The 8,817-nt window shown below is 37.4% G+C and overlaps 1 long non-coding RNA gene across 1 annotated transcript; it reads right to left on the bottom strand.

Moving 5' to 3' along the window:
- Nucleotides 1-2,258: 2,258 nt before the first annotated feature.
- Nucleotides 2,259-7,702, bottom strand: LOC141581476 (uncharacterized). The gene is made up of 4 exons (XR_012514139.1): nucleotides 7,058-7,702; nucleotides 6,263-6,398; nucleotides 3,472-3,533; nucleotides 2,259-2,709 (listed from the first exon to the last, which is right to left on the bottom strand). It is a non-coding gene; the product is annotated as an uncharacterized LOC141581476 (long non-coding RNA).
- Nucleotides 7,703-8,817: the final 1,115 nt, after the last annotated feature.

Genomic DNA, 8,817 nt, shown 5'->3' with positions numbered 1-8,817 from the left:
ACCATTAGCTCATGTTGAATTTGTAGTAACATAAAATGTTGAAATCATGTAATTTTTTTCATGTTAGCTTCTTTTAAGGTAGTTCTTTTCCATTATGTTTTATGCTTTTCTCCCAAACACAACCTAATCTTAATTGATGCCCTATCCTCTGAAGTTTAGAAATAAAAGTCATCCCAGTGAGATACTAAGTCTCTGAAAGAACACAGTAATTTTAGCTATCCACTAGAAACATTTGCTGTAAAGAATTTCCATTAAAATTTTTCCTCACCATGTTATTTTCTGCTAAAATTAGCAGAATTTGCAGCTGAGAAGAAGCCCATCTTCAAGGCATCCTCTCAAGCATCTTTCTCCATCTACCACAAAATTCCAAAATTTTAAGAAAACTTCAAACTGAAAAATGACTCCATCTCCCAAAACTTGTGTCATTAAATAAGTCTCCTAATGTGGAATAAAAAATATTAAATAGAAACTTTAATTTGGTAAACAGCATCCTAACTCTATGGTTTTTTGTAACTTAATTGCTCAACCCGATTATTATTAAAAGTATGACCATAGCACAATATCAACAGAAGAATCAGATAGCCTTAACTGATGCTTCTGTAATGTATTTGAACTCCTTACAAGACACATTGTAAGTATTTGAGTTAAAGCATAAATTTAAACAATTAAAAATTGTTTAACAGCAGAGCAAACAGTTTATTTCCTGTACCAAAACATATTAGCATCCTCCCCAAACCAAGCCGCAACATGGGTAATGGAAAACAGGCTTTATTCTCCCCTCAGAATTTATACACATGTTGAGGTACAAAACAAATTAGTAGCCAGGAAGATGGCAAATACTACGTACCCAGAAGCAGCACCATGCCCATTGCTATCAAAACAGATAAGTTGAACAGTTACCTACTTTAGACATGAAAGACATATACATATACATACATGAAACCCTGCAGATAAGGAAATGTTCATCAAAATGTCTTTCATTGGCATGTACAGGGCTTTGGCTGAGATAAAGTTGCCAGATTTAGCAAATAAAATACAGAATGCATAAACTTGAATTTCAGATAAACATGAATAATTTTTAGTAAATGCATTTTTTGAATAGTGCATGGGACATGTGTATATTAATAGTTCATTGTTTATCTTAAATTTAAATGGATGTCCTGTATTTTATTTGGAAATCTTAGTCTAAGATCAAAGTAACATGACTGTCATTGGAGTTCACATCAGTGTAACAGTGCATTCACTGAAAGTTTTGGCCCAGACAACTAAAGGGAAGGAAAAATATTTTTCCTTCTAACCATCTCAGGTTCATGCCTGAGGCCCCTCTAACAAAAGACAGATTAACAAGAAAAATGCATACACATTTATTTAATATAAGTTTTATGTGACACAGGAGCTTTCATAAGGAAATGAAGACCCAAAGAAACTATTAAACCTGAGTGTTTTTTATAGAAGGTGTGATGAAGAATGGAGAGTTTGGGAACAATATGATAGAGCAAAAAGAGTAGGATCTAATAGTAATAACCTGGGGGATCTTAGCAAGCCCTGTTCAGATTATCCTTGGCATCTCTGTATTTGGAGGTTAAGATGCTTCTTCCTATGGGTAGAGGGAGGGCACCGCTCACATGAGTGTCTTGTCTGCTTCAGGAGGTCAGAAAATCCCTGGTAGATTTCATGACCTGCCCCAAGGGGCAAAGGGTAGAGCAGACAGACCTTGATGATTTTTCTGTTTTCTCAAATGCCTTTAGCTTAAAATACTCAAAATGCAAAAGTGCCATTGTTTTGGGGTATCAGGTCTTGAACTTCATTACAAAGATGCTACATGCCAAAGCTAAGGCCCAAACAAAATTCGGGATTCACAAATAAAATGTGCAAAAATTGGTTCCACACTTGAGCTTCTCAGACAGATTAAGGATGTACTAAAAAGCAACAGGCTGGCATTGTGGCTCATGCCTGAAATCCCAGCACTTTGGGAGGCTGAGGTGAGCAAATCAAGAGATCAAGAGATGGAGATCATCCTGATCTACATGGTGAAATCCCATCTCTACAAAAACTATAAAAAATTAGCTGAGTGTGGTGGCATGTGGCTGACGTCCCAGCTACTAGGAAGATTGAGGCAAGAGAATCACTTGAAACCAGGCAACCAGGCGGTGGAGGTTGCAGTGAGCCGAGAGATCGCACCACTGCACTCCAGCCTGAGCAAGACTCTGTCTTAAAAAAAAAAAAAAAAAAAAAAAAAAAAAAAAAAAAAAGTGATCATATGCACAGAATGAAATAGAATGTTGTGGGAAAGGTTTCTATAGGAAAAGCTGGGCTTGAGCCTCACCTCTACTCCCCAAAAGAGTGTGTTGCCCACACATCTCAGTGCAAGTAAGGGCTCCACTTGAGGGGCCTGATATTCTCTGCAGGGGCAGCAACATGGACTGAGAAAGTTAAATGGCTTGTGCAGGGACAATATTGTGATATAACTAGATTTCTACTAGTAAAAATCAAAGATGTGTGCTTTCCCATGGACCAGATGTGGGCATGTTGGGGAGAGAGCTTGGCTGGAGCACAAAAGGACTTGGATTGGCCCTGAGATTGAGAGGGTCCCAGTACCAGGGCTGAGGGGGGAAGAGAGACATTACCTGTGCTGTGGGAGCTGCTGCTGGACAGGGTCAGTCATAGGTCTTCAAAATAGTCACAAGAAAAAGCATTAGTTGCGAACACCTACAGAATAAGAAGTCAGATTATAACAGTACCTATCATCAGTTAGGAAAGAACTTCCCTCTTTTTCTCCCTTCTTCCCTGGCAGAATCTAGAATTACAGCTAGAGAATACAGGCCAAGTAAAGGGGTGCTAATAAGCTTTTCTTCCTCCTCTGCAAATCCCCAGATGGCCATCTATAGAACTTGAAACTTTTACTCTTAATTAAAGTGCTAATATCATCCTCTGGATTATTTTTTAAATTATACATTAAGACTATATCTTATCTCTTACAGTAACTACATACCTAAGTGTGAGCATAAACATTTTGGAATCTGCTAAATTTTCACCTAATAGAGGAAAGGTCTCCCCAGCTAAATAAAGTTAAAAGGAGTGATAGGAGATAAAACTGTTCAGATTATGTCCAATCATTCACATATATTAATGCATTGCTTATATTGAGACAGAGATTAAAAATGAATTTTTTTCTTTGTTTTTTGTGAAAACCTGGTTGACTGGAACAACTTTCATGATAAATTCATCTGTTTATAATTGATTAGCCAAAGCAAAATAAAAGTTACTGTACTGGCCACTTTTGCCAGGCTATGCTTCTTTTAATGGCCAAATATAGAGCTAGCTTCAACTTCACAAGTCTGTATAAGATGCTTTTCATGCACTTAAAAGCCTACCATTGAACACTGTTTTTTTTTTACTTGTGATTCTCAGCAACAATGGAAAGGGATTATGTATAAAAATACGTCTATATTTGTCTGCAATTTTTCATACCTAAACAAGGTTTCCCTTTCAGTCAATTTGTAGTTTTCTCTCCAAAAACTTCATTCCGCTCTCTAAAAAAAAAAAAAAAAAAAAAAAGTGGCAGTTTTATTCGATTCTCAAGGATTTCTAGATGCCCTTCTACAAGAAAAGGAACGATGCTAGACAGATTAACCTCCTGAAACTGAGAACAAGAAAGACATATAAACATATCTGGAATCAATAACAAAATCTATTGCAATAATGTATAACAAGAAACTCCTGATACAGCCAGAACATGATATTAGCCAAACATTGCACAATGCTGAAGGCAGCAGTCAAATTTGAAAGTAAAAATAGTTGATAGTGTCAGCATAGACAATGTACAAATTCCCATAATATAATTATCTCACTGGGAATGCAGAAAAAGAAGAGCAAATGCAGTAACCTGATCTGTTACATGTGTCTATCTTCAAAAATTTTCAAAGGTCCAAAATGCATAATCAGAACTATCCTGTTATACTTTGTATTATCTTTCATAATAAAGAATAACTAATTTCACATTTGGAAAGGGAAGAGATACTTTTAAACCAAGGTAAAATTACATATAGCATCTTGAAGTCCATGAAATTTACATGTATATATCCAAGTGTTAGTTTTCCTAAACTTTATACACACACACACACACACACACACACACATACATCCATATACTAAAAGCCTAGTTTTAGGGCAAAAACCAAAAACTGCTATTTATGGGGTTTTAAACATTTCAGAAGAGCTATGCATTAATAACAATCAGTCCTTCAGAAGAACTTAAAAAAAAATACGTTAGTGGGTCACAAATTAGAAGCCCTGGCTGTCTTCTCCTGAGAGAACCTACATACACACACACACACACACACACACACACACACACACACACACACACTGCTTTTGGACCATAAACAGTTTTGCAAAGGAGTAGTCATGCCAATGAGTAATTCCACCTTGAGGCCATGGCCTAGAAGAGTCTCTAATATAAAACACACTTTCTGTAATTTTTCCTCACTTCCCACCCCCACCCGTTTCCAATACAATATTAATTTTTTTCAGTGGAATAAGCAAGATGGATGCAACCTGACCAAAGATTCAGGTTAAATTTCTGCTTGCCCATGCAGGTTGATCACAAAAAAGTTTTTCAGCCAACTGAGTCAAAATAAACCAAGCTGTGCTATATATCTAGAATATTTATTTATTTTAGGTTCTATTATGGGCTTTACTTTGAAATCGATTCCTGTAACAGCTACAATAGGAGAACATTAAATTACATTCTGGAATTTTGGGGACTTGACTTTGGCTTTCACGATGTTGGGATGAAGGGGCTTAGGTTTATTAGTTTCCCTTTCTGAAAATTAAATTTACACTATTGTCATTGCAAATAACTTCCTTAAGTTTTTCATTTGAAACATTAACAGACATTTGAAAATTTATACAAGTAGAAACAAAGCAGAGAAAACAATTTTCCTACCAGCTACCTTCAAGTGTTTGTTTTTTTTTTTTTTTGTTTTTTTTTTTTTGTTTTTTTTTTTGCGAAGAACTGTGGTCTTTGTCTATTCCTTTAAGAAAAAAAAAAGTACACTTTAAAAATATATATATTTGTGTCTTCATAATATATATCTTACATATGGCATACATGATTTCATATTCTGTTCTTTTCACTTACTCTTACATTAGTGGTTGCCATGTTATTACATTTTCTTTGTCAATACTTTTAGTGGCATTTACTATTTTATTGAGTGGATATACCATGATTCATTTATTTATGATTGGATATTCTGTTTCCAGTTTTTCACAATTATTAATGGTGACCCTCTGAACTTCTTTGGGTATAGAACTCTTTTCAATATTTGGGATTACCTTATTTTGGTAGATTCTCCAGGGTGAAATTACTGTTCAGAGAACATCAGGTTTCTTAAGACTTCATACATACTGAAATTGCTGTCCAGAAAGGTCATACTGATTAACTCTGCCAGCAGCAATAACTGGCGCATTCCATCACACACTTACTAGTGTTTTCATCCCAGGCTTACTAACGTCTTTGCTAATTCGAAAGGCAAAGTATTGGATTCTATTCTAACTTTTAGTGCATACTCTTTTATCCGAGACATATATGAAGATGATTGAAGGTTTAAAAATTTTACAAGGACTTTCATGAAAAATGATAATCCCTTAAATTCCTGCCCAACTATTTCCCTACGGCACAGAGGCAGTATGTTCCAGCCACTGATGCTGCTTTATCTTTTAACAGTCAGACCACATGGGTTCAGGCCTGGAGCAGCATGACATCCTTCCCTCCCTATTCTAATTGCTGATCTGACCATCCACCTTGGCATGATAATGAGCCAAAGGAGTGTCTTTATGTTGGTGCGCACTAAAATGTCACACACATAAGGTCAGGATGTTAAACAACTTTTATCTTGGTTCTTGCTCCTTAACATGTTTCACTCAATAGTCTGTGGCCAGGTTATTCTGCCAGCCTTATGCTAATAGCCAAGCAACCCATAAGATTAATGACAGGGTCAATTGTTTTTACTTGCCTTTGCTGGTTCTGCTCATGGAGTTGATTTTCTCCATCTTCAGTGGTCCAAGTACATTCACTTCGTTACAAGATTACTTACTGCTGCCTTCCTCTAAAGCAGTGGTGGCCAACATTTTTGGCACCAGGGACCAATTTTGTGGAAGACAATTTTTTTCCACAGATTGTGCAAAAGTGCTAGATTGTATGTGCAGGAATCTAGTACTTACATCCATCAATCTTAGTATTTAGAATGTGTGCTCTTACGAGAAGCTGATGCCACCGCTGATCTGACAGGAGGCAGAGCTCAGGTGTTTGGAGACCCCTGTTCTGAAGAGTATCTTGGGGGTATTGAGCTGCTCCATTGCTTGCCTTTACCAGGATAATTTCTCAAATAGCGGAGCTGAAATCAAAGCAGAGAAAAATAGAAGAGGGTGGGGTAGAAGTTCTATTATTCTCTGGTGTGACCTTAACGCCACTTACTGGTGGGGCCTGGGGCAAGTTCCTCAATCTTTGATTCCATTTTTAATATGTAAAATAGAAATAATAATACTTACCTCATAGAGTTACTGTAATGATGAAACGAGCTAGTGTGTGTGTAGCCCTTAGAAAATGAGTGTCTCACACATAGATATACCATATGTGCTAGCTGTAACTACAGTTTTATTCCAGTTAATTCTTGCCATCTGAAACAAACATCTTGCATTCTGGTTTGCTCGCTGTGCACCTTTCACACAACCTAACTATGTCATGCTTCAAAGCATGGTACAGAACCTGGCCACTTCTATTCATTTGTTCCAGCCTTACACTCCTGCCAGGCAGCCTCAGGGATTCAGTGCAGATATTTTCTGTGCTCTGTCACATACTTACTGTTAAACTGTTCTTACTGATGTTTTAAGTTCTAGGAGATAACCAACTGGATTTTAGGACTACTAAATTCTTAATATTCTTAGTTTACAACATGACATGTGCATGCAATCTCTGGCATCAGACAGAATTCTATCAGAGAAGCAGTACCACCACATGTAAAGTGAGGGATGTGGTATCAGGATTGGATCTTACACAATCATGGGAGCTGGCTCAGCAGTGTTTGGAAGTCTGTTGTCTTCCATCTGATGCTGGAGCTTGAAATCTGCAGGGCAGAAAGTTGGGGACAGAAGATAGATATAATGCAGGGAAGATCAAGGACAAGCTAGAATGCATAAGGGGGAGCTGGAACTCATGAGGAAAGAATAAAACTCACGCCAATTCTCACTGCCTGTGATCTTGATGATGTAGTGTTCCGTGCAGAAATTTGGCACCCTTCATGTAGCTAGACACACACCTGCCACGAGGAGGAGGATCTAGGGGAAAGAATTAAAGCTGCAAACCCACTTGCTGTCCAAACCAAGATCTAAAACAGCCCCACTGTGTATGAACCACAATGGTTTCTGTTTAATTTCCACTCCCCAAACATCCTATGAACATTCTCTAGTGGCCCACTCTAACAGGAAATATACAAGAAAGGGAATTATGGGAAATATTGTTGAGCCTAGCCAAGTTGACAGATTACAAACCCACCCCATCTCCCAGAAGTTTTAATGGATTATACATGTTTCACACTCATAATTGTTTATTAGCATATTGCCACCATTGATGTGATCTTTATGTACCACACTTACCATATGGTTGTAAACAGCCTTGCATCCCCGGGATGAATCCTACTTGATCATGGTGGATAAGCTTTTTGATATGCTGTTGCAGTCAGCTTGCCAGTATTTTATTGAAGATTTTTGCATCTATGTTCATCATAGATATTGGCCTGAAGTTTTCTTTTCTTGTTGAGTCTCTGCCAGGTTTTGGTATCAGGATGATGTTGATCTCATAAAATGATTTGAGAAGTATTCCCTCTTTTTGGATTATTTGGAATAGTTTCAGAAGGAATGGTACCAGCTCCTCTTTGTATGTCTGGTAGACTTGGGCTCTGACCCCATCTGGACCCGGGATTTTTTTGGGTGGTAGGCTCTTAATTGCTGCCTCAGCTTCAGACCTTGTTATTGGTCTATTCAGGATTTTGACCCCTTCCTGACACCTTACACTAAAATTAACTCCAGGTGGATTAAAGACTAAAACATAAGACCTAACACTATAAAAACCCTAAAAGAAAATCTAGGCAAAACCATTCAGACATAGGCGTAGGCAAGGACTTCATGACCAAAACACCAAAAGTATTGGCAACAAAAGCCAAAATAGACAAATGGGACCTAATCAAACTCCACAGCTTCTGCACAGCAAAAGAAACAGTCATTAGAGTGAATTGGCAACCAACAGAATGGGAAAAAAAATTTGCAGTTTACCCATCTGACAAAGGGCTGATATCCAGAATTTACAAAGAGCTAAACCAGATTTACAAGAAAAAAACAAGCCCATTCAAAAGGGGGTGAAGGATATGAACATACACTTTACAAAAGAAGACATACATAAGGCCAAAAAACATATGAAAAAATGCTCATCATCACTAGTCATCAGAGAAATGCAAATCAAAACTACATTGAGATACCATCTCACACCAGTTAGAATGGCAATCATTAAAAAATCTGGAGACAACAGATGCTGGAGAGGATGTGGAGAAATAGGAACACTTTTACACTGTTGGTGGGAGTGTAAATTAGTTCAACCATTGTGGGACAGTGTGGCGATTCCTCAAGGACCTAGAAGTAGAAATTCCATTTGACCCAGCAATCCCATTCCTGGGTATATATCCAAAGAATTATAAATCATTCTACTATAAGAACACATGCACACGAATGTTCATTGCAGCACAGTTTACAATAGGAAAGACT

This window comes from Saimiri boliviensis, chromosome 15 (assembly GCF_048565385.1).
Source record: "Saimiri boliviensis isolate mSaiBol1 chromosome 15, mSaiBol1.pri, whole genome shotgun sequence".
NCBI classification, from domain to species: Eukaryota; Metazoa; Chordata; class Mammalia; order Primates; family Cebidae; genus Saimiri; species Saimiri boliviensis.
This window is presented reverse-complemented; position numbering and strand designations above follow the sequence as displayed.